This window comes from Apteryx mantelli, chromosome 10 (assembly GCF_036417845.1).
Source record: "Apteryx mantelli isolate bAptMan1 chromosome 10, bAptMan1.hap1, whole genome shotgun sequence".
Classification (NCBI taxonomy): Eukaryota; Metazoa; Chordata; class Aves; order Apterygiformes; family Apterygidae; genus Apteryx; species Apteryx mantelli.
In genome coordinates, this window is record NC_089987.1 from 18,763,618 (window position 1) to 18,769,738 (window position 6,121).

Below are 6,121 nucleotides of genomic sequence, written 5' to 3' on the forward strand. Positions count from 1 at the left end.
ATACTGTTGTCTGTGTAAGAATTAAACATGTATCTGTGAGCGGCAAAAGTTAAATTGAATGTTACAGTCTAAAAATGAAGTTGTTCATAAGATCTTAGAAAGTCAAGCCAGAGATATAACCTTCCCCCCCCCCCCCCACTAACTCAGGTCAATGTTTTGCTGCTGTTGTATAGCTTTTCTCTGAGAATCAATTTCAATCTATTTCCTGTAATTGTTGCCTTACAAACAAAACAAGCTGTTGCTCCGTGCCTCCGTAGTTATGGTTAGGAAGGAGAACAGAGTCTTGGTCCAGGTCCAAAACTTGGCTTGATTTGAAGTAATCATGTATCTACTGTTGTTCCAGGGTTAAAATGTTGGAAGTGGAATACCTTTTGAATTTTTCTTTTAAAAACTCTGCTTTACTTTTTACATGTTTACTAAGTCTTTTAATTTTGTACACAGCACTGACTATTGCTATTTTTCACTTATTCCATACAGGGAATAGACATTTCCTTGAATCCGAGTTGTCTCCTCGTTGTCAGGTGCCTTCTTAAACTTGCATTGCACTTGAATGATTCGGTATCCTTCTTACTTATTCTAGTCTGAATTTTGTCTTCAGATCATGATCATCCTTTCTGAGCTTCTTTTTTCTCAAATCTGCATGTGATAAAAATGTGCATATGCATATGAGCTCTGTTCGTTCTTCTCCCCCATCTTTTTCCTCCCAAGAACCCCTAAGAGGGTATTTTATTTATTTTTAGCGGGGCTATTAGAAGGAAACAATGTCAGATTTTTAAAAAAGACTATCAAAAGAAGGAAAACTCATATATTGTTTGTAACCATGTAATTTCACAGTGCAGTCCTCTTAGTCTGTAAATTAAAGCTTGAGCAGATCAGTTTTTCAATGAGATTATTTCTAAGGAACAGATGATCTAGGTATGGTGTTGGTGTTTAATTTCTTGCACTCCTTTGAACTCTTTATGAATCAGTATCTGCAGATGATGATCTGATCAGACTATTAACAGGTTGTCCTAGACAAATTCCTGTCCTATTTGTTTTATTTTGTGTCTGAGTAAATTCCTCTTGCCATGTTATTTGCTAAAGTATTTGTCAGTTATTGCTCTGTACAACAGTATTGGTATACCATCAAGTTTACTATACTGTCAAGTTTCCTTCTTTATGCCTGCATTTGCAAAGTAGTGAGATGATGTGTGCCTGAGTGCACAGGTGCTTAATGTAAAGGGATCTGGGATGTAGCATTATATGAAATTGTGCTGTGAAAGCGATTAGCATTTAGTAGCTGTATGAACAATTTCTGGTCTAGTTCAGCTATATCTATAATTATCTCTGACATGAATAAACTCCAACATAAGCCACAGCGTAATGTGAAATTTACGCTGCTGCAGATGACAAACATTTCAAATTTTACATCTGTACATTGTAAGGACGCTATACTGAGGTTATACTGGGGTCTACAGAGGAGACCCTCACACTAGTGTAGCTATGAGAGTTTGCGAAGTAAAGCACAAAACAAAACTCCTCTGGGTTGTCTAAACAGCCCTAATGTTATACAGAAAGTAGGTATCATTTCTTTGTCACTTTTAGAGGAAAGGAAAACAAAGATGGTAAAATGATCAGAGACTTCCATAACTGGACAATAACAAAATCTTGATCCCTTTGCTTTTAACTAATGATCTGTAATATGAACCAAGTTTTTTGTTAAAAGATACAGCAAGGACTTCTGATGGTTAAGCGTCTCTAAAGGTAAGTTTCAATTAACATTTTTCTGAGGAAGAACATGCATTTTAGTTATATATTGTCAATATTTTAAATGCAAATATGTATGAGCAGGATTGCTACTAGTCAGCGTTGGGTGTTTACTTACAGCGGCCTCTTGTCGAGGTCTGTATCTCGGCTGCTTCAGTTCACTTCCTGGTGTATTAGTGAAAATCCACCATAACAAGCAGCTGCTGCTAATAGAGCAGACTGTGATCTCAGGTGGCTGGAAGAGGAACAGGCATTTTTTTTGTAGCCACTTTTGTTAGGAGGTGTGCAACCTTTAGCAGAAAGGAGGGGGCACACAGCTGGGCACTGTCAGAGCCTTTGTTTAAGGGTGGCAATTTTTTCTTTTAGGAAGCAATGAAAAGCCCTTTTACCAGTAACCTGCCTTCTACTGTATTTCTCTATTTACAGTAGAAACTCTCATATACTTCTGTCTGTAGAAAGGCTTGCTAATGTTTAAATATTCTGTGAATATGCAAGACAAGGACAAAAGATCAAAGAAGGGTCATAAAAACATTTTGAGGGAGGACAAATTTTGCAAGTTGAAGTTCTTTAAAAGGGGATGCTTTGGAAAAGGGTAAACCTTTTTGGTCAGATTATTTGCACTGTCAGGGTAGAGAATGGAGTCAGGCAGGAAGCAACTGAAGGGCTGGTTTTGTAGGGGCCAGGTGAAAGCGCTGGAGGACTTTTACACTTCAAGCTGCCCTGTTTTTGCAGAAAAAAAGCCCCCCTAGCTGAGTAGACGTTAGCTTTGTTACCTTTTTGGCCGCCTAGGAGGAGGTCCTTGCAGAGATATTCATCTTGGTACAAGTAGGATGCTTCTGCTTACGTATTTGAAAAGTAAGAGATCAGACTATCTAGCCCATTAACTCTGTTGTTTAATTAGGTCATATCTGAGAGTTGTAAGTGAAAAATTTTTTTTAGGAGAAAAATCTTATTTAGCTTCTAGTAGTGATGCTAGAGCCTTGAAAATGTTGACAACATACACAGAGGAAGGGTGTTTAAATGCATTATAACTCTAGCGGAGTGAACAAATTACATAATTTACCATTGCTGAAGATCCAGCCTGTTTGAAGTGATGAACAATATTTTGACTGTTTTATTTCAATTTTGAACCCACTATTTTAGGAAGAATGCCCACTGAGAAATAAATACAAAGAATTAAGGAAAAATTTTCACAAAATAAGCTGGGCTGAAGTCTTGAAACTGAGAAGTATGTACAGGTGAGTATCTCCATTCAGAATGTTTATGTCCTCAAAATACTTTATTATGACTTACACAACTTGAATTTTAGGTTCAATTTAGAGTGTTGTATACTGTAATGCAAAATAAAAGTTAGCTAACATTCAGATTTCTTTTTTAAAAATGTCCTACTTAATCACTGTAGCATTTCTCTACAAAGAACTGGGAACATTTTAAAATAATACAAATAGAGGCTATATGAAGGTTTTGTTTGTTTCTTTTACCCTGCCTCTCTTTGAGTTCCCTCAGTAAGTAAACCACCGCAGAAGAAGGGAGACAAGTGCCACTCAGAAGATCCTGCCATAAGGTCATTCAGCAAAATAAGAATTTGTTCCCTTGCCTTTTGTCCAAATTAGCCCTGAACAAGATCTAAAAGTACAAAATTCTCATTAGTGTTCTATGTAACTAACGCTGAGCCAAGCCCTTTTACTGTCACTTCTGCATGTAAGGGAGGCTGCTTTGGGTAATACTTTGGATCCTAATGTCAGATGTAATATTGGAATCTCTTTTCACCAAAGCTCATCAAAATTGACAGTATGTCCTCCAGCTGTCTCCAGTTCTCAGAAGTGAACAGCTTTTGAGCTGGTAGCTGCTGCTGTGTCAGCTCCTCCATGTCATGCCGTTGGATCTCGGTTGTGCTTCTCAGCTAAAACAGGTGGTTGGAGCTCAGCCCTTTGCTCCTGCAAGGGAGTTTCTAACTCCTAGTCCCAGGAAAGATAAATATACACTGCTTTCTTTTGTAATGCAGCAGCAATTTTAAGCTGAGTAAATGCAAAATTCAAGTGTCTGTTCATAAATAACAATGGGCATCATATTCTGGGTGCTGTCCAGACTGTCCAGTAAAGGCTGCCCGTCAGACCCAAAGAAATTTTTCGACGGTGTTCAGGAGACTCTGCTTCTAGTTTTGGTCCTAAATGAAGCTGTGTTGGGGAGAAATTCTGATGACTCTGATATCTCAGATTGTTCCTTTTCTGCTTTTTAGTACAATGAACACTTCTCAGAGATGTGAGGGGAAGAACCATGCTCCTTTTTAAATGGAAGCTGAAGTCTTCCTGTGATCATTGGTCTCCATCAGCTGAGGCTTAAAGTAAAATATTGAATGTTGCAAGATTCTTAATGAAGTTCTGCAAATTAGCAACACAGTATCAGAAGTAGCAGAAGACTGGCTGCGTGGGAAGGATCCTGGAAAAAGGTTTCCATGATGCGCATTGTTTCTCCCTGCACCAATCTTTTCAAGAGTTGGTCATTCTGGACTTTCCTAACATCCGACTTCGGTATGTATCCAGCCTTATCTGGGAGTCGACCTAATTCTCTGGAGGTAGGCAACATTAGCCACTCTTTCAAACACTTCCTTTCACAGAGGGCATTCAGTGTTTTAGGTTAGTACAGTTAGGGACTGTGCCACCACTCTGCAGCTGTTTGGCTTCAAGATTTGCTACCCTTTCCTTGTGTTTTGCAAGGACACTGCAGTTTCTTACTGGAGGAACCAGTAAAGAGAATTCCTATGGGATGAAAAAGATTTCAGTGCTTTTCTAAAATGTCTAAAAATGTTTCTTGTGTAAATTTTCAATAGATCATTAAATTAAAAATGGCCTTATTTTAAAAGTTTACTTGAATGTTCTTATTTAGAAATCTTACATCAGTTACAAAATACGGACACATAAAAGGAGGAGGTATGCAGGTATAATCACAGCGAATAACCTTATTCCTAACCTAGATTTTGCTTATCTTTTAATATTTTGGGATTTTGTTATTTTTTTTTTAAATGCAAATGATTTTCAAAGAGTAGATTAACATGGTTTCAGGTATAAAGTAGAATACTGTAATAAATTATAGCTGCTTTTTCTTTAAAAGAGTGTAAATGTAGGTTAACATAAGCCCTTAAATACTATATTCAGACTTCTGGATGGCAGGGAACAGCCAGTCCATGCTGTATCTATCTTGAAGCTGCTGTCTCACTAGTAAGTTCACAGCTCCTTGAGATAAAAAGAGATGTAAGAAATAAAATGTAGTCTAACCATTAGTTTGTAATATTGTTACACTGAAAACATTTGGCGGGGGAGGGGAGTGTCAGACCCTGAAGTTCTCTTGACGCGACTGAAAGCGTCCAGAGGCGGCTGCTGGCGTGAGCGACGGCAGACGTCAGCGGGAGCTGCTGTATCACCACCGTCGTCGTCTCGCAGGGCCTGGACTGAATTCGCTAGTGCTAGCTCGTGTTTTCTCGCGCCATCTAGTGTTTTTAGAGAAGATTAGAAATATGTATTTCAGTCCTGCAAGGCGTTTCAGGGTTACCCAAACCATATTTTCTTGACATTTTTCCCCCAAAGCTTTCATTGCTGTTAGCTCCGAAACGTTAGTAGCATATAACCAACTCGGCACCGTTAACAGATGGCAGAAGTGCAGTCCCGAACTCTGCAATGCTTTATCGATCTCTTCAGAGTGCAGACCTGCTTCAGCATTAACCTCTGATGCGCGACTTGGGGCAGGAGCCTCCCCGCTGCTCCGCACGGCCTCGCTGGTCTCTGCAGCGCCTGCTGCCCTTCGGCCTCTGAAACCTGAAGTAATCCAGCTCACGCCGTGATGACAGCGGGGCCGCGCTTCACAAAGGCGGAAGCGGCTGCTCAGCCAGCGCATCCCCCTGTTTACCCTTTTCCGGCCGCCGTTGCCAGCGGCTTTCTTCGTCGCGGTGCACCGTTATTTCGTGGCAGCGTACGCGCTGCGCACAGTTCCTCTTAACAGAGTTCAGTTCACGAACCTGCCGTCTCGGGGGAAGCCACCGCCCCCTCGGCTCACGCTGCCGGAAGTGGCGTCACGCGCTCCGAGCGTGACGTGTGCGCGGTGACGCCACTCAGGGCGCGGTGCCCCCCCGGTGCATCCCGGGAGCGGGCGGCGAGCGGGGTGGGGGGGGCGCTGCCGCGCGGCATTGTGAGCGGGGGAGTCTGTGGCGTCGCCGCGGTGCCGCAGCGCGCCTGCGCGCCCCGAGGATGCTGATGGGCTGGGCGCCCGCAGGTGGCCCAATGAGAGGGCGAGGCGCGGCGGCGGGCGGGGGCGGAGCCCGGCGCCGGGGTGTTTGGATTCGAACGCGCGTCGCGACCCCGCGGGGCGGCGGCGCAAGCGC

At 42.1% G+C, this 6,121-nt stretch overlaps 1 long non-coding RNA gene across 1 annotated transcript; it reads right to left on the bottom strand.

The window, feature by feature from the left end:
• Positions 1-5: 5 nt before the first annotated feature.
• On the bottom strand, positions 6-4,186 carry LOC136992852 (uncharacterized). Its single transcript, XR_010885294.1, has 3 exons — positions 2,520-4,186; positions 1,865-1,981; positions 6-636 (listed from the first exon to the last, which is right to left on the bottom strand). It is a non-coding gene; the product is annotated as an uncharacterized lncRNA (long non-coding RNA).
• Positions 4,187-6,121: the final 1,935 nt, after the last annotated feature.